General features: G+C 43.5%; 1 protein-coding gene and 1 long non-coding RNA gene across 4 annotated transcripts in view; one reads left to right on the top strand and one right to left on the bottom strand.

The window, feature by feature from the left end:
- The window catches only part of NDRG1 (N-myc downstream regulated 1), a 142542-nt gene that overhangs the window by 72624 nt on the left and 51459 nt on the right, over positions 1-18459 (bottom strand). The gene's annotated exons all lie outside the window — the stretch shown is intronic.
- The window catches only part of LOC112545873 (uncharacterized), a 39173-nt gene that overhangs the window by 10065 nt on the left and 10649 nt on the right, over positions 1-18459 (top strand). For both annotated transcript variants that reach the window (XR_012901205.2, XR_003089439.3), the window contains one exon: positions 3269-3445. This is a non-coding gene — a long non-coding RNA (uncharacterized LOC112545873). The remainder of the gene's footprint in view (positions 1-3268; positions 3446-18459) is intronic.

Genomic DNA, 18459 nt, shown 5'->3' with positions numbered 1-18459 from the left:
ATTTGCAGTGAAACAAACTTCTCTTGGTTTCACTGCAAATGTTTGCCAAATTTTTGCTCGGCTCCAGTTTGAACTTCTCGAACTTGTTTGGTTTAGGTTTTATTACCATCCAGGCTCACTGAAAATTTTGCTGAGTTTGGCAAAACATGGTAATTTCACTTGAGTTGCACTTTGAGCTTTGCAGTGTATTTGAAATTTAGGTTACACATGGTGGTTGGCACTTGAGAAATATCTAAGACAGACTTTAAATAGATGGAGAGATGTATCCATAATGTACGAAGTGCAAACCCGTGTAAATTGAAACCCTAGGAATCAAAACCTAGACTGGACCAACATTCCAAAGTATATTGTCCATTGTAAGGACAAGATTTATTACTCACATTAAGATTAAAAATATCACAATGATTTTTGTGTCTTTCTGGGCAGGAGGATGGGATTGCGAGAGAAAATAGTAATTCTAGTCCAAACTAGGAACTACTTATTATATGACGATGCAATATTTAAACCATGCAAAGGGACAAATCCTGACTTATGTTACAGAGGAGCACTTACAAAGCTTCAAGGAGCCAATTTCTGCCTTTGCCCCAGTTCACAGCAAAAGGCCTAACTAGAGCTCAGAAGAATACTGGAGAATTACGCAATTTGCCATATAAACTAATGTACCATAATCCCTATGGAGCTAATTAGTATTTATACTGTAGTGTGCTATGTTCTAGCCAGGGGCACATGCAGTGGCTGCACAGCCAGATCCATCCAGTCCCCACCAGCGGTCTGTTTCCTATAACTAATGTGCACCCAATACCATCCTGCCCCCACTTCTGTGTGTGGCTGCTCCTTGCAGTGGTAGTATTTATCACAAAATCTTTTAACCTAGAATATAAACAAAGTCAGCAAATGGTGTTGTCAGTTTCACTGCTAAAGTAGCTGGAGACCTGTTTACTCTAAAACACTAACCATGGGATTGCTTCAAACCCATCATTAGTGTTTTAAAGTAAATTAGAGGTGTCATAAACTTTGTTTTAGTAAACTGAGTTGGTAACAGTTTATATAGGTTTTTAAAAAGAGGTTAGGCACACACCTGGCAGGAAAGATCCAGTTATTACATAATCCTGCCTTAAGTGTAGGTGATTGGACTAGATGACCAATTGAGATCCCTTCCAGTGCTAAACTTCTGTGATTCTATGTATCTGTATCTATATACCTATGCAGAGAGAGATTAAATCCAAAGAAAAACTGCACGCAATACCTTGTTGAGAAAAAGACTAACCATGTTCTCTCGCCTGCCTATTGTATTTAATAACTAGAAGTCACAATATTCAGAGCTTGCTTAGCCACACTTGAAACACTACAGCAGTATAGATGCAACAGTGCAGCTGAATGTTCTTCCATCAGCTGAAAGGTGGTTGCTATGTTGAATGACAGGATTCTTCTGTCATTCTACTGCTCTGAATGAGGTTGTCTTAAGTACCTTGTTCACGGGTTCATGGATTATTTTCATCCTTTAGGGTATGGCTACTCTGTGGGATTTTTTTCTCGAAGGTGTGCAAATTGCGCTCATATTTGCATATCTTCTTCCGATTCTTTTTCTGGAAGAGGCTTTTCCAATATTTGGCCCGTCTATATGGGGCCAAATGTTGGAAAAAAACCCTCTTTCAGAAGCCCTCTTATTCCTCGTAAAATGAAGTGTACAGGGGCTTCCAAAAGAGGGTTTTTTTCCAACATTTGGCCCAGCGTAGATGGGCCAAATATCGGAAAAGCCTCTTCCGGAAAAAGAATCAGAAGAAGATACGCAAATGAGAGTGCAATTTTCATTCTTCGGAAAATCCCCCACTGTGTAGCTGTAACCCTACTGACATAGCTGGGTCAACTTAAACTTCTGAGGGTAAACCTGGACCAGGTATTTAAATTACCCTTTACAAATATTAATTAATGAATCTTTCCAATGCCTCAGGGAATGGAGAAGGGGGGAATGTGAATCACAAATAATTTAAGGGCCTGATCTAAAATTTACTGAAGTCAAGGATAAGACTCTCATGACTTCAGTGGCCTTGGATTTAGTTTGGATTTCACATCATCATTAGAGCTATGATGAGAACACAGAAGTTCTTGCTGCCCACATTTTTATTTAGTCCACTAACCCGCTCTGCCTCATGCAGCAGTAGAGCCTTGTGGACTTGAAATATATCTAAATTACACCTAACAAACTGTGATGAGGGTCTTCCACAGAATGCTGCTGTTTGGAGAAAATAATGTTATATTAGATATAGGCTGGTTAACAATAATGCTTAGCTTTAAAGGTGGGCTCAGGAATTCCAGAAATGTAGGACTTTCAGGTCATTGGGCAAGTTGGGGGGAGGGGAGGGATGACAGCTCCATAGTCGTGGAATGGTTAGGGCCTCAGGCAGAATGGGAGGGGCAGCCAGCTCTCAGGGCTGTCCAGAGTATGCCACAGCCCTTCTGCCTCCTAGGCAGCTTCAGAGCCACCCAGAGTGTGCCATGTGGCACTCCAGTGGTGATGTAAAGGGCCCAGGTGCTGGCCATTGCTCCCCCTCACCCTTTGTAGTGCCTGGTTCTATTATAGTATTGGATAGAGGCATCAACATGACTGGAGCTTCATTGCTCCAGGAACTGCACAAACAGACTAAATAAGACAATACCTGCCCCCATAAGAACTTCCAGTTTAAATACAGACAGACCAAGAAAGAGTAGATTTATTATCTCTGTGTTACAGATGGGAACTGAGGCACAAGCTCACCCAGGAAATTTAGGGCAAAGCCTGAAATTGATCCCAGGTCTCCCGGACTTTAACCACAAGACGATCCTTCCTTTCTTTGACATATAAATCATTGCAATTCCATTGTTAAAAGTGGGCGTGGAAGTGGTACTACTGTCAGCTGTAAACAAGGAACAAAAGTTGAGTAAAAGTTAAAGTTTAGAATAATTTTTTCCAGTAAGACCATTGTGCATTTAATTAAAAACAAACCCTACACATGCTTTACATTCAAGCAGCAGTAATATGATTAGTCACTGCATGAGTAACTCTGGGTGTTTCCATGTGCTTAATAATAGTGTTGCTGTAGTGATTTTGAACACAGTTAAACTATACATTTTGTACAATATATTAGAACTATATCAGAGTGAAATTCTGCTCTTGAAAGATACACCCCATCCACTGGGATTTATGGTGCAACAGAACCTTCCCTTGCTGTCTATGGATCCTTCGGTGATGTTGACATGTACCCTCATCATAGATCAATTGTCTTTCTAGAAATCCTCCATTGCAGCTTTTGATTGAGGACACTGACCTCAATTTAAAAATATAAATAAATAACATCAGACTGCCTCCTACTGCATCAACTCTGCCCTCATCTTTCCCTGCTGTGTTGCTGCTGTCACAAGTTTGTCTGATGCTTGCTAGAAATTAATACATTACTCACGTCTGCACGTAAGTACTCATTTCCAGTTTGTAAACTGCTTTTGGCCAGTTTTTTTACTAATTCAGCAAAACTTATGAGTGGGATGAGGTCATATTCTGTCTGGGAGCATGAGTCTTACAGTCACAAATAGGATACATTTATAGAGGAAGAGATCCTGTGCTGATTATTTTTACGTGTATATCTTTAAGGTCACTCTCCCACAATATGCTCTTTTGCCTCAGTAGCAGATGCAATTTAATAAGGAAGTCTTTGGCATTTTACCAAGTGAACAGCCTCACAGCCAGTTGTGCTAACTAGAGAATGGAATCTATGTGATTTAAACATCTGAGCCTGAAACAAATGCGTCATGATGACCAGAGCACGCCTAAACCATGAGAAACTTTAGATCCAGGTCTGATCGTTATCTTGGTATCTGTCATGTGATAATGGTCAAGAATAACAGAAATTCCCTTCTCATCTAATACTGAACTTTATTAGAAAGAGGAAAGTGGTATATTCCCAAAGCTGACACGTTTCTCTTTCCACTTCACTGTGGGTTGGGCTCACGAAAGCTCATGATACTATCTGTATTTTTTGGTTAGTCTCTAAGGTGGTACAGGACCATTCATTGTTTGTTTGTTTTAAAGAAACATTATATGTATTCTCACACTCTCACGTGATAAAATGGGCAAAGATTCTGGTTCAAACTCTCCCAAATTTTGACATGCCATTCTGAGTCCAGACTTTGCGACCTGAGCTCATATTTACTTCATCTACTTAGCCTATCCTGCTTACATTAGTGTGCCCTCCATCTCAGAGCTTAAAATCCCTCAAAGCTAGTTTTATAAAAGATACCAAACCTATATGTTTGTTAGTCTTTAAGGTGCTACTAGACTATTTGTTTTTTTTAAGTTTTTCCTATTACATATTAACTCGGCCTCCCCTCTGAACCTATTATGTTGCTACATCTTAAATATATTGAAATTTTTTTTAACTCCCCTTCTCATCTAAATTGATATGCAGGGAATGAGATGCAGTATTGTAAATGGCAAGTGTTCAGAATTAGAATCATAGAATCATAGAGCTGGAAGACACCTTAAGAGGTCATCAAGTCCATCCCTCTGCCCAAGGTAGGACCAATCGCAACTAATTCATAAGGCAAAGCCCCAAAAGTAATTAGATTGGTTTAAAAATCATGAAATTTTAAAATAATAATAAAAGTTGAGAGCTTTATTTGGCTTCTGAGCAGTAGGTTTCACAATTCCAAGCAGTCATGCTTTACTCAACTTGTCATAAGCCCCAGGGTTTTTCTCAATTTGTGTAAAACATGGCAATTTGTAATCACCTTCTTTTCAATACATTTGTTTGAGTCATAGAAACTACATGTCCCAACATGTAGTGCTCCACCTTGATCTGATAAATTAGGCCAGTCTGAGCAATCTATATTGGGAGCAGTGGTTTCCAGAAACTACATAGTTGGTTGCAAAAACTATTGGTCTCTGCGTAACGTTTTGCCACCTCTGAATCATATATGGCATAAGGAATGAAACTTCTGAGTGGAGTTTGACATTTTGTGATTCATTGACTTTGCAAAACCAAGGATCCCTTGCCATACCGCCCAGTTTTTGAGAAGGGTTCTTCAGTTTGAAAAGTATAGTATTGGCTTCCCTCTAGGCGAAGGGGCCCAGGCTGACATGGGTGGGGAAGGCAACGGGACCCGAGCTAGTGCAGCATGGGGGGGAGGAGAAGGGGCCTGGCTGGTGTGGCTGGATTGGGCAAAGGGCCTGGAGTGGTGCGGCTAGGGGCAGGGGGAGGGAGAAGGGCCTGAGCTGTCACAGCTGGGGATGGAAGAGGGAGGAGAAGGGGTTTGGGCTGGTGTGGGGGGGAAGAAGGGGCCCAGGCTGGCATGGCTGGGGCATAGGGATGCCAGGTGTCCGGTATTGACCTGGAAAGTCCCGTATTTTTGCCTCCTGTCAGGTAAAAATTTTTTAAAAATACCAGACACCTAAAATGTTTTTTTTCCCTGCCAGGAGGCAAAAATATCAGACACCTGGCAGCACTACCACACATTCAGCAACTGGGCCCAGCCCCCGGGTCCCTTGCCTCTGGGCCCCCCCGCTTACCTGGTTCCTTCTGGCTCAATCAAGAAAACAAGATGGCTGCAGGCAAAAAGCCTAAAGACCTGAAGCAAGGGGAAGCAATGTCTTCCCTGGGTCTTAGTGTTCAACCTCGCGCTCTTCCTTTCTCTTTCTCTATTCTGATGCTGCATGCATCATAAAGGGGCCATGCTGTTTTAATGTTGGTTTTTTTTTTTTTTTGCTCAACAACTTTGGTCTCCCCCCCCCTTTTTTTCCCCCTCAACAGAATTTTTTCCCCGGTGTGGTGTGGTTTTTTTTTTTTGAGGGGTGTGTGTGTGTTCAATATTTTTGGTTAAACCATCGGGCAACCCTACTGGGAAGGGAGAAATGGCCTGGAGTGGCGCTGCTGCAGCCCGGCCCTCCCCGGTGGCCAGCAAAGAGTGGGGGTTGCTTATCCCCTGCGAGAGAGGGTTGGCAAGTTGCAAAGTCTAGACTCAGAATGGTATGTCCAAATTTGGGGGAGTTTGAACTAGGGTCTCTGCCCCTTACACCAGTAGAGAGTGTGAGAATACATCTATCTATATCAGGGATGTTAAGAAATGAATAATCAACTAATCGTGTTGATAGAATTTCTGTCGACTACACGATTTGTTGATAGGTGTTAGTTCCCAGAAGCGTCCAACCCTGCTGTGGCTCTGCAGTTTAGATGTAATAAGAGCCCAGCACACAGGCAGCCTGGCTGCTATCACATTTAAATTGCAGAGTGGGGGTAGCTCCCGGACTTGGCATGAGCCTGGCTGACCCAATCCTGGCTTGCACTGGGTCCAGCAGACCCTATCTGCGGCCATCCCCGAGGACAGTGAAATGCGCTGGGCAAGCCCAGTAAGGGACAATCCACAAGTGGGTTTGATTTGGGACGTGGCTTCCCAGCACATCTCATTTAACACCCCACCTCCCGTCTTCCCATTTGGGCCCTGATGAGTAGGGGCAGAGGGGACCGCAGCAAGTGCTGCCCGTTGCACACATTCCGGAGCTGGGAGGGGAAGCCCAAGGTCATGGCATTTCCGGGCGGGCTGGCCAGGCTTTGGGAAGGCAGTGCTGGATCAGCAAGGAGTGCTTGACCCACTCCGCAGAATGAACTGTGAAAGCCATTTCAGGAGGCGACTCCCCCTGGCTGCCTGATGCACAGGGCAGCGGCACCCATGCATTGCGTGGGCCGGGCAAGGGCAAGCAGAGCCCGATTGGGAATTGCAGGACCAGCGTGGGTGGAGAGTGGAGGCTGGGCTGCAACCTGAACACTGCCCACACCTGCGGGACCCCCACTCGGCTGCACACCCTGTGCTGCCCCCACCTGCCCAGCCCAGAGCGCCCCACAGCACCACCGGTGGCATTGGCCCAGTTCTCCAATGTGATACCAGCCTGGCCAGTGCGTCGAGCCCACATCTCCCCGAGCCCAGCCTAGGAGCACCGAGCTCACCTGGCTGCTGCACTCCACCTACCTGGGCTTCAGCCTTGGCCCCTTCCTTGCCTGCTGAGCATGAGCAGGGCTCCCGGGGCAGCGGGGCCAGCCCAGAGTGGCTAAGCTGTCCCCAGAGCAACTGGCTCATCCCAGGTCCTTAGGGGGCGGAGGGAGGGAGAATGCAAGTAGAGTAGTCGAGTACTTGACTGATTACCCAATAAACCTAGGCTTATCAGGTAGTCAAGTACTCGACTACTCACTTACATCCCTAGTCTATATCCCTCCTATTCCCCCTACCCCAGTCTTTCAGACTCCTAATAGCCTTTAAATTAAACTTTTAAATCTGTAATGTTTGAGTGGGTTTGAAATCAGGCAAAACAAGTACCTATCAGCTATAGAGAACACCTACCTAAATACATTTCAGAATTCAGTCTTTCCTCAGATCTGATAAGGAAGACAACTAGTAAAAGGGCACAGTTGTGGTCTAACTAATGTCAGGAGAACAGCAACAATGTATAGCCCTGATTGCCCCTTTTCCGCTGGAAGGCTGAGGGCACATTTACATAGCAATAGCAAGTGGAATGAATAGCAAAAGGAAAGAAAAAGTCTGGATCAGTCAGCTCTTGTTGGATGACCCTGGAATGCTTTTTAAAGTCATATGTTGTGAATGCTGAGCTTACAGCTTTGTAAGCATTTTCATGCAAGCTCAAAGCAGTTAGTCCTATTCCCACAGCCTACCAGAACTGACCACATGAACACGGATTGCAACCATGTGCCCTTAATTAAGCACATGGCTTTGTGCTTCTGGATTCCAAATATAAACACCCAGTAAATAAATATTTGGTTATATGTTCTGTATTCAGAAATGGGGGGGAGGAGAATTGTTTTGTTTGTTCCTAAAGCAGGGAACACAAAGGAGAGACGTTGATTAGCTTTTAAAGGGAATGAGGCTGCAGTGCTGATTTACATGCTATGTAATCTGACAGATGACACAGGATGTAAGGGTCCAATCTTGCAGCAGCTCTTACTCATTTGAGTTCTTACTCTTGCTATAACCAATGGAAATAATATCAACAGTGGGCCCTAAATCAGCACTGAATTTCATCCAGTAGGAGCTAAATTAGTAGGCATGCACACAAATGAGGTACTAACAATAGTGGCTGTCTGCCATTATAACTTGTATTGCCATAAGTTTGTAGTGAAGACATGGCCTCAGCTGTGCCCCGTCTGGAGCAGTTGTAAAGCAAGCAAGAGAGATGGAATAAAGAGCCTCCTTCTGCCACTTGTCCCTGGACAGAAGCTGAATACATTTGCAGTTCTTGAAGAGACTAGCACCAGTGCCTTAGCTCCCTGCTTCTCATTAACCCTTCCACTCAGGAGAGTATTTGCTGCTCCCTATGCAATCCTGAGGAGCACTGATGCAAGTTGCATTGGTGGATAATACCGTTCATGTGAGAAAATGCTTCCCAGCTTGCGTACAGATTCCAAGTTCCAGCCCTAAATCAACCCACTGCTGACGTGCAGCCACCAGGCAATAGAATGTCACAGGTTTTCATAGCACACAGCACAGCCACACAACAGGTAGGCAAGGAGGTGAAGAAGAATTCTGTGACCAATTACAGTGTTACTAATAATTATTGTTATTTATATTACAGTAGCTATTGCAGGTGGGACCCCATTGTGCTAATGCACTGTACAAACATATAAGAAACAGTCCCTAACCTGAACAGCTTACTATCGAAACAGAGTAGCCAAAGAGAGAGAGAAATGAAGTGTTAGTATCCCATTTTACAGATAGGGAACCAAGGTACAGGGATCAAGTCTTAAATATTAGAAAGTGTCTGGTGAATTGGAGCTTTTACATTTTTTGGATGCCAACTATATATACCTTTGAAAAGGGCCAGACTTTCATAAATGCTGATCACCTACTCTCTGAAAAATGAGGCCCTTTAAAATGCCTCAGGTTGAACACCCAAAAATAGCAGCACCAAAAATGCCTATTTGCTTCTGGAAATTTGGACCTTCATGATTTTCCAAAGGTCGCTGGGAAGCTATAAAGTGCCAAGTCGTCTCAGCCCTGTGGCATAACCCTAAAGATCATTTTTACTCTCAAAACTATGAGACAGATTGAGGCAGACAAAAGTAGTAGCCAAAAGTAGTCATTGGTCAGATCACTGGTTTACACCTCTATTCTTGTAAAAATTATCAGGGATCTTTAAAGACAACAAAAGCATGCTGTATTTATCAGGCTCTTAACCATATTGCCTCATCTGTTACGAAGCATTGATTTCAACCACAAAGCAAAAGTTGTGAGTATGACAAACAATGCTGCCTTAGCAAAATGCAGGACAATGTAGCACTTTAAAGACTAACAAGATGGTTTATTAGATGATGAGCTTTCGTGGGCCAGACCCACTTCCTCAGATCAAAAATGAGGAAGTGGGTCTGGCCCACGAAAGCTCATCATCTAATAAACCATCTTGTTAGTCTTTAAAGTGCTACATTGTCCTGCATTTTGCTTCAGCTACCCCAGACTAACACGGCTACATCTCTATCACTATTCTAAATGCTGCCTTAGGCTGACAGCATCCTACAAGGGTATGGAAACAAAACATTTGGAGCTTTTAGGAGGTCACATATATCTTGGAAGATTACACGTAAGATGTTTTATTTATGCCTCATTAGCTCAAAAGCACCCTGAAGCAAATTGATTAGAAATTAAATAAGAACATTGTTTATAAAATGTAAACGCTTCTCTTTAGCATGTATTCTCTGATGGCATGCAAACTGCTTGTTTTGGTCTGCAAATAATTGGCTACTTTCTTCTCACAAGAAGCTCCTTAATACTTAAAATTAAAAGCACGACAAGAGTTGTGAGTTTTGAGCTCAAATTTCAAGCCAGAGTTTCGGAGACCCAGGTAAAACTCCAAGGCCATGTCTAAAATAGGAAATAGTCGTTGGTTAAAAATGTGTGAGCAAGTACACTTTAAAACACTAGCATGTAAACATGATGAGGGAGCCTATGATGGGCCACTCCCAGGTAACATATTTTTAAAGGTGTGAAACTTCATCTACACTACTGTTTAAAAATGTGCTAGGTAACATGTTTTTAAACACTATTTATGATCTAGCCCCAGAGCTTTCAGAGGGTCTTAACTTGGGAAGAGATTAGGGTGTCAAACTCATCACACTTTGCTAGAGCTAGCTATCAGTTTCAAGATATGAAAGCCTGTTGGGAAACTGCATTTAGTAGCACATCCCAACCTTCCCAAACCTGAGTATCCAGACTGGAAGCTATGCAGATTCATGTGGCTCACAGTAGGGACAAATCCTCCCTTGGCCACAGGGCAGCCATGATGCTGCTCCACAAAGACTGTCTCTGCCCCATGGTGGAAGTAACCTCTGTAGGTCCTTGCATAACCCACCTTGCAAGTTGGGAGGATCCAGGGTGTGAGCTGAACTTTTCCTTACATAGAACCAGCCTGTCAGCAGCTCTAAGGAGCCCCTGAAAGGAACTAGCACTTGCTGTAGACCCCAAGGAAAGTAGCAGGGAAGCTTCACCTGCTTTTCTCTGGGTGACCATGGCTTCTCAGTAATGTCATTGCTACAGAATGAGCTGTATTCCTCTATCTCAGGCATAAACAATTAAACTTTCAATTAGACTCAAAAGAGCTCGAGCCAAGAAAAATGAGCTTCGATGATTGCTGGCTCCACATACTTCCTGGGCTCCACTGCTGCAGAACTGCAGAAGCTACTTCCTTTTCAAACAGGAAGTGTCCCTCGCCAGCAACTGCAGGATGCTAGACGTTCCACAGCTACGTCTTCCACTGGCCCTTCCTCACATACAGCAGCTGTGCTCCTGGGAATGGTGAGCCATCAAACATCCTGACGTAAGGATGGGGACTTCCTGACTGAATATCTCTCAGCCAAGAAAACAGTTTTGAGGCTTCCGTCAGTTGAGCTCAACGGAGGTGCAATGATGTAACCCTGGGCACAAATTGCTTTGCAGTTAGTGAACAGTTTGGTTAGTGATGCAGAAGCCAGAAATGGTCTCTCTCTCTTTTTGAATTGACTCTGAATGACTAATAGGAGTAAAAAGTAAGAAAAAATATTTTGGTCACTGAAATCAACAGACATGTCACTGGTACTGCATATACCATCTGAGGAGCTGCTGAGTTAAAAGACCCCATTGTTCATTGTAGCTTTGTAGAAGAGAATGACTGCTACAATACACCTTTATTTTCTGTAGCCATCCAAACATGCTGCTCCTCAGAAATATGGTTCAGGGATAAATATATTTAAACTTCCCTGTTTATGGGCATTTCTATTTCTAGCATGATCATCACCACAAAATCTCTGCATCTAAATAGACAACACCAGAATATGATAAACATCAGTTCTTCAAGAAAGGGGGTCCTCTTATAAAGGTTGGAAAGAAACATGCTCTGGGCATCTGGTGTTACTGTGGAATGATCCTTTAAGATTGGGGATTGACTAATGAATTCTCTACTGATAATATAGGGAAAGAGAAAGGAGGAAGAGAGAGAAAATAAGAGACACTACATATGCAAGGGCAAAGAGAGAGAGAATTTAGACTTCATAAGAAATAGGTCAATGAAGTGTCGGGGGGGATACTTAATACTACCTCACAATTAGGAGGACTCAGCACCAATAAATAACATCCATAATATGCAAACAGAAGCTAGAAGGTGGTGAGTTGCAAAATTAGAGAAAGAAAGACTGCCTATTTCATCAGCTAGCACCACTCTCCCAACTGCAAGAAAAACAGCTCACCCTGATATAGTATTTTATTTCAGCAAACAAGCCTGATTTGAAGCAAATCTCCTGCCCCTGCAGTCAAAGTGGTAGTGTAATCTTTTTAGGGCATCTGTGTTGTAGAAGGGTGCATTGTTTACTCTGTGTTGTTGGAAAATGTAAGACCAAAATATATTTTGTTTTACTAAAAATATCTTAGGTTACCCCTCCCATTCACTGAAGTCTGTAGGGTTGCCTCGATGTAACAGAGGAAAGAATTTGTCCTTTGGCATGTAACCCACATGCCGCTGCTCCCTAATCATGCCCTGCCCTATGTTCTTTCGTCCACATAGAATCATCGAATCATAGAATAATAAAACTGGAGGGGACCTTGAATGGTCATCAAGTCCAGTTCCCTGCCCTCATGGCAGGACCAAGCACCAGATCATCCCTGACAATGTCTATCTAATCTGTCTTAAATATCTCCAGTTCACCACTGAACACAGTTCTGAGTGGGCAGAGGCAGAATGGAAAGGTTATTCTCCTTCAAACTCTTAGTTCTCCTAGTTGTGTGACTCAATCACTGTGTGGTGAGAATTGTGAAAGAAAGACGATTGTGAAATGGGAAACTTTCTAGGAGTCTATCTAATCTCTTTCCCATGTACAGAGAGCCCTGTTACTTCAAAGGCAGATAATGAGCAGTGCTCCTTAATTTGATCAGAATGACCTAGAGATTGCCCCCCAACAGCCTCTTGGTAACCCTCTGAAAGGGAGAAGCAGCTCCTGGGATTGTATAATTAAACTGCTGGAGAGGATACATGGGCGCTGGTGCTTGGAAGAGAGGAAAGAAAGGGAGTGGCCCAGTTCACTCATTTAACATTCCAGCAGACACAATCACAAAGAGCCTTCTGTGGACACCAGAAAGAATGTGGAAAGCAACTGGATCTATTTATCCATGTAGGAAAATTAGCTTTCATTTGTATCCCTATCATGTACTTCCCCCAAAAGCATTGTTCCAGGATGTCATCAGAGTCCAAAATGCTCTTTGTTACAACCAAAGCAGCAAAACCGCATTTTAGCATGGGGTGAGGGGCTGCTATAAAAGAAAGCCATTCCCAAGGGAGAGTGCAAAAATCAGCTGCACTAGTTTACAATCCCCCTTTGCTCTTTCATGCGTTTGATTTGACTACACACCTGCCTGTGTCAACACCTCTCTCCATCTGCTAGGGAATGTTTAAGGAAAAAAAAACTTTATTAAAAATGCACAACATTTCTTTTCAACATGGTTTTGTAACTAAGGATGTAAAATCCTGTTTAATTGGTTAACAGGATAAATGTGATGTTTAACCAATTAAAGGGAAGTTTGGGGAGGGGGCAGTGCTCCATCCCTGGGCTAGAACGGCTCCCTCACCACAGGCAGGGGCTGCTCCATCCTGGTCAGAGTAGCCCCTGCCTGTAACATGCTCAGGCCCCTATGGACAAGTGCTGCTCCAGATAGCTGGAGCTGCCCCTGTGCATGGTGAGTTCTGTGAGGCTGGAACAGCCCCCTGTCCTTGGCGGGCAGGGAGTTGCTCCAACCCCCACTGGTTAAGCAAAACCAGTAAGCATCACCCATTAAGGATGCTTTCACATCCTTATTTCTAACTCATCCACACTTGAAAAGAGATACAGATGTGGCTTAATCTCCTTGATAATATCCCTTGGATTGCTTCTGGGTTCAATGTCCTACTCATTCAGGGTTTGTAAATATGAACACTGTGTACATGGCTTCTAATCATCAATAATTACTCACTTGCAACTGCACTGACTTAGGAAATTGATCTGAAAACATTGCTGCTCTAGGGTGGTTGACACAAGGCTTCTTTTTATTTCCCAGTTAAATGCTCACATATGTTCTTCTTCTTGGAATCTTCACAAAGGGCTGGATTGTGCATTGCTTTGGGTACTAAAATGAGCAACGCTGGCTGATCTTGCATTTTGCAAAGCTGTGTTTTTCTTTCAAAGTCAAACAAAGGCCTTTGTATCCTAATGGAAAGAATGATTCTAGAAGGGAAACCACAAGGTGTAAAAACACATTGCAACCCAGCATCCCTTTCCAAGTCCTGTGCTGCTGTCCGAGCTGACATGTCCTTCTGCCGTGTTTCAAAAGGAAGTAGGCTACCCTCCCTGTGAATGGAAATGAATGTTAATGACATTTTCTCTGCAGTGTTGGGGAGCTGGAACCAGCCCTATATTTCAGTTGCCTAACACTTTCGATTCTCAACGATTCTTACCATTTTGAAAATGTAATTTATTTATTTTTCTTTTTTGAGATGCTCCAATATGTCCATTGTTTGCAGCAGGCCTTTGAAATTCAGCAGGGGAGAAGTTCTAAGGCAACCATTCTTTGTCTCATGACATCCATTCAGGTTCAGCTGAATTGCAAGCTATTCAAAAATCCCCATATCCCTTCTCTTGCTTCTGTTCCTCAGGAAAATTCTGGCAGTGGTATTGTAAAATAATAACACCTGGACCGAAATGGTTTAAATAGCTGCACCCGTTCCACTGCCCAAAGAGCAGTAGCAATGCACTGTGCTGGGAAAGCCAGACACTGCATCTACACTATAGCTTTTGCCTCTCGGCGGCTGAATAACCCCCTTGTGACACTAACATAAGTGCCAGTATGGACAGTGCTATGTTGGCGGGAGAGTTTCTCCTGCTGACGAGCTATTGCCACTCACGGGGCCTGGAGCAGTTAAGCCAATGGAAGAGCTCTTTCTCATGTCCATAGGGTGAGCAACTAGAGTAACCACAGCTGGGAGGGAGAGACAGACAGCCAGACTTGGCAAGCCTCAGAAATCCCCTGAACCCAGCAACACCTCCTGAGATGAGAGCTCCCCTTTGCCTCCTTTGGGGATACAGGCACACTGCAGGGCAGGGAGGCTCACCTGCAGTCTCAGGGGAGCAGGCAGGAAGGGCAGGCTGCAGTGAGTAGCGTGGGCCTGTGGGCTGGGGGATTCAGGAGGAGCAGCATGCAGCTGTGCCGCCGGCCCGAGAAAGGTAGTGGTTTCCTCTTCCACCCTTCTCTCCAGCTGGCAGGCAGCACAGCCTTCCGCTGCTTCTTCTGAGTCCTCCAGTCCACAGGCTCATATCGCCCGCTGTCATCTGGTGAGCAGCATCTGGGCACAGCTCACAGTGGGGTGAGGGAGCGGACACCAGAGCCAATACACAGCACACAGCTGCTAGGGCACCTTGAAATTTGGGGCAATTCTCCAAAGGTCACCCATCATTAGCATTTAACAAAGGGAATTTCCCTTCCTTTATGCCTTTTCCCCATTTTTATCAAACTGGCAATAGTTTAAATGGATGCTATTGGCTAGGTGAGGCCACTCACTGCAATGCTATTGCCATTAATGGGTTTAATCAGAGTGTAATTTAGAGCAGATTTTGGACAACTGATTCTTTTAATACACTTCTGGTAGCAGGGTCTTCTGTAACTCCAACTTTGTATCCCAACACATATGGTAACAAACATACAAATAAACAAACAGAAACCCTAAATCTCAGTAGGTAACATCTGTGGAGTGTGGCACAAGTGTAACAGAGAGCCAAATTTGACACCGTTTATACTGTTAAAGCCACGTATTGTAACAAGCTTTTCCTTGGGAAAGACAAGCCTATGAAGTTGCTCCTAGGCTTTTCTGGGTGACTGTGTATCTAAAAAGAACTGGCATTGTTGGTTAAGATCAGGAAAGCCCAGTGACAAAAATAATGTCACCACCTTTGGACAGCTGTACTAATCATAATCTTGTGAATTAGGTAAAGGTATTGTTCATCCAATTTACAGTTGAGTAAACCCAAGTATAGAAATGTTAAGTGGTTTAGCCAAGATAACTTAGGCTACGTCTACACTGCAATGCTATTTTGCGATACTGGTTTATCCCAAAATAGCTATCCCGTATCTTAACAGCAAGCTCTTTATTTTGGTCTCATTATTCCGATGCCCCTGTAAACCTCATTCCATGAGGAGTAAGGGATGTTTCAGAATAGTGGGTTTTTTTCGAAATTTAGCGCCAAATTATGGAATAAGCTATTTTGAAATAAGATTAAAATAAGAAACACAATCTGCATAACTCAAATTGCGTATATTATTTCGAACTATGGTGCAGTGTAGACATAGCCTTAGTGAGCCAGTGGCAGAGCCAAGAATAGGATCAGGAGTCTCGACTCTCACAGTCACTGGATATATATGGATTCAGTGTAAATCCAGAGCAATACCATTGAAGTTAACTAATCTTTTGTCTAAAACTGGTCAATTTCTTTGAGATACTCCAAATATAAAGCAATGTAACAGAATCTGGCGTATTACCTCTTAATGAAATACATACCATAGAGTGTACTACTGTCTGTCTCTTAATCGTTCTGTTTTGCTACACAGTTATAAATTTTATTAAAATCAATTAACATGATCATGACAGTGAGATCAAGTATTTGGCATTTTACTTATACATTATAAGATGAGGTTATGAAACTGGTTCATATCTTAAAGATAAGCCTGGGACAAAGTAAACAACCTTACAAATGATTAGCCAGTTTGACTCCAGGTTTCAGCAACGACAATGCCTTTCATATGGAAAGTTTGTAAACAGTAATGAAAATTCTAGTGTCTGACTGCAGTTTATTGTTGGCACTTTGCTCCTTAAATGCTTATAAGAGGCTGGCAATAAAATGTTACTGTTCAAGCTCATTTAACAAGGCTATCACATGACACACATGGGTCAGAATTCATCACAATGGCAATAACCTAATGGAACACACCTTCATTTTGTGTTTGTAGTATAAACTACAGGACGGTTTCTTTTCTCACACTGATTTTGCATCAGATTGGAGCAACTCTCTTGACTTCAGTGAAGTTATTCCTGCAGTATAAATTGGGAATAATACCGCAAAACACTGTATAGTATTAAGCACTGTAGTTCCACAGTACAAGAACAAGATTTACTGGCTGAAAAATCAAGGACAATTACGCAAGGAGGGAATGATGGCTCCCTGAAAACTGAGGATCAAGGAAGTGGAGAAAGGGTTCTCCCAGATTAGTGGTTCCCAACCTTTTTTTGGCAAACCCATTCATAAACTTCTGACGGACCGGTAACATTTTATTTGCATAATTGCATATTAATTATGCAAACACGGAATATGCTAATATGAGAATATAATGTTACCGGTCCACCAAATATGTATCCCAGCCCCCAGAGCCGCCGCATAGCAGCCAGCTTTAGCTCCAGCAGCCACCATGGCCCGGCAGCCAGTGGTTCACGGCTTGGTGCCAGTTTGTGGACTGGTGGTTGGGAACCGCTGTTCCAGATGACAGAGTTGCAAAGGAGGTTCCGACACTTACGGTGGTGCATCTACATGGGGAGATAAAGGAGGCAGGTTTGAGCTTAGCAGAGGAAGTGGGACTGGGAGGAGAGAAAGAGAGGATCCATGGAGTAATCTGGAACACATCTATGGGGGGAACTTAAAACAAAAAGAGGTTTGAATTTTGTCCATTGGAGTTGTTCAAGGACTGGGGTCTTTGGGCTGTGTCTATGTGAGAGGCATCTGGAAGCATCGTGCAAACACTGGAGTCTGGAAAACAGTCTAGTGGAGAGTGCAGTGATGCAGCTGAGGGAATCCTAGTATGGAGGGTGGGAAGATGGAGGATTTCGGGAGAGGTGGAGCTGAGGCAGTGGCATGCAGAGGCAACGTTGTGGATTCAAAATAAAGTCACGAGTTTGCTAGGTAAAGAAAGAAGCTGCACTGGCATAGTACAAGCCAAGACATAAGGGAACCAGCTTTAGAGTGGTCCTGGAGGGTCCAATAGTACTGAGAACAGTACTGAAATCAAGCACTGTGAAGGGGGAGGAAGAGCTTTCACTGCAGAAAGGAGGCTGTTATTGGCACACAGAGTGGCAGAGGTCTCCAAGCATGCCTAGATCAACCCAGATGGGAAACAGGCAGGGATACTGTTCAGTGAGGGGAGAGAAAAGAGAACGCTAGTGCTATAAACACTCTGCTGAGATAGAGAAGCTTGAAAAGAGGGTGGTAGCTTAAGATAAGAAGGCGAGGGGAAGTGGATGGTAGGAGTCAAAGTGCTTCAAGGACAGAGTAATTGACCGATGTAACTTCTCACTGACTGAAAAATGCTACATTTGCTGAAACATGCTTGGGCATTGTACATTCTGCAGCCTGTTCACTAATGGGACATGCTGCAAAAAGCAACATAAACCAAACAAGCGTTGACTTCTAGTCATTCATGAAGACCTTCTGCAGTTGCTCCATCACTTCGTGCCAACTTACATCAGTGCCAAAATATAATATTAACTCAAGGCCTAAACAAATGAAAAGATGGCAGTGAGATGTCTTTTAGTGCAATGAGCTTAACTTTCTCAGTGTGAACTGACAGGTGTGGAGGCACACACAGTTTGAACAATCACTTTCTTTGGGGAGGATTTATTAAAGGAGATACTCTATATCCTAGAGAAGAGGAAAACATGCAAGTTGATGAAGTAGTGATTAGGGATGTTAACTTTTGATTAGTTGATAAGGGGAGTGTTCGCTATCTCGCTGCACCTCTGCCTTTGAAATGTACAAGAGCCATCCATGGCTCTTGTACATTTCAAAGGGAAAGGCACAAGGAGGAACCCTGCAAGCAGGGACTGAAGCAGTCCCTGCTCACGCGGGTCCGGACGGCTGCGCCTCTGCTTTTGAAATGTACAAACAGGGAAAAGAC

Source organism: Pelodiscus sinensis, chromosome 2 (assembly GCF_052426305.1).
Source record: "Pelodiscus sinensis isolate ZL-2025 chromosome 2, ASM5242630v1, whole genome shotgun sequence".
Lineage (NCBI taxonomy): Eukaryota > Metazoa > Chordata > Testudines > Trionychidae > Pelodiscus > Pelodiscus sinensis.
The sequence above is the reverse complement of the archived record's forward strand: the minus strand, read 5'-3'. Positions and strand labels throughout refer to the sequence as shown.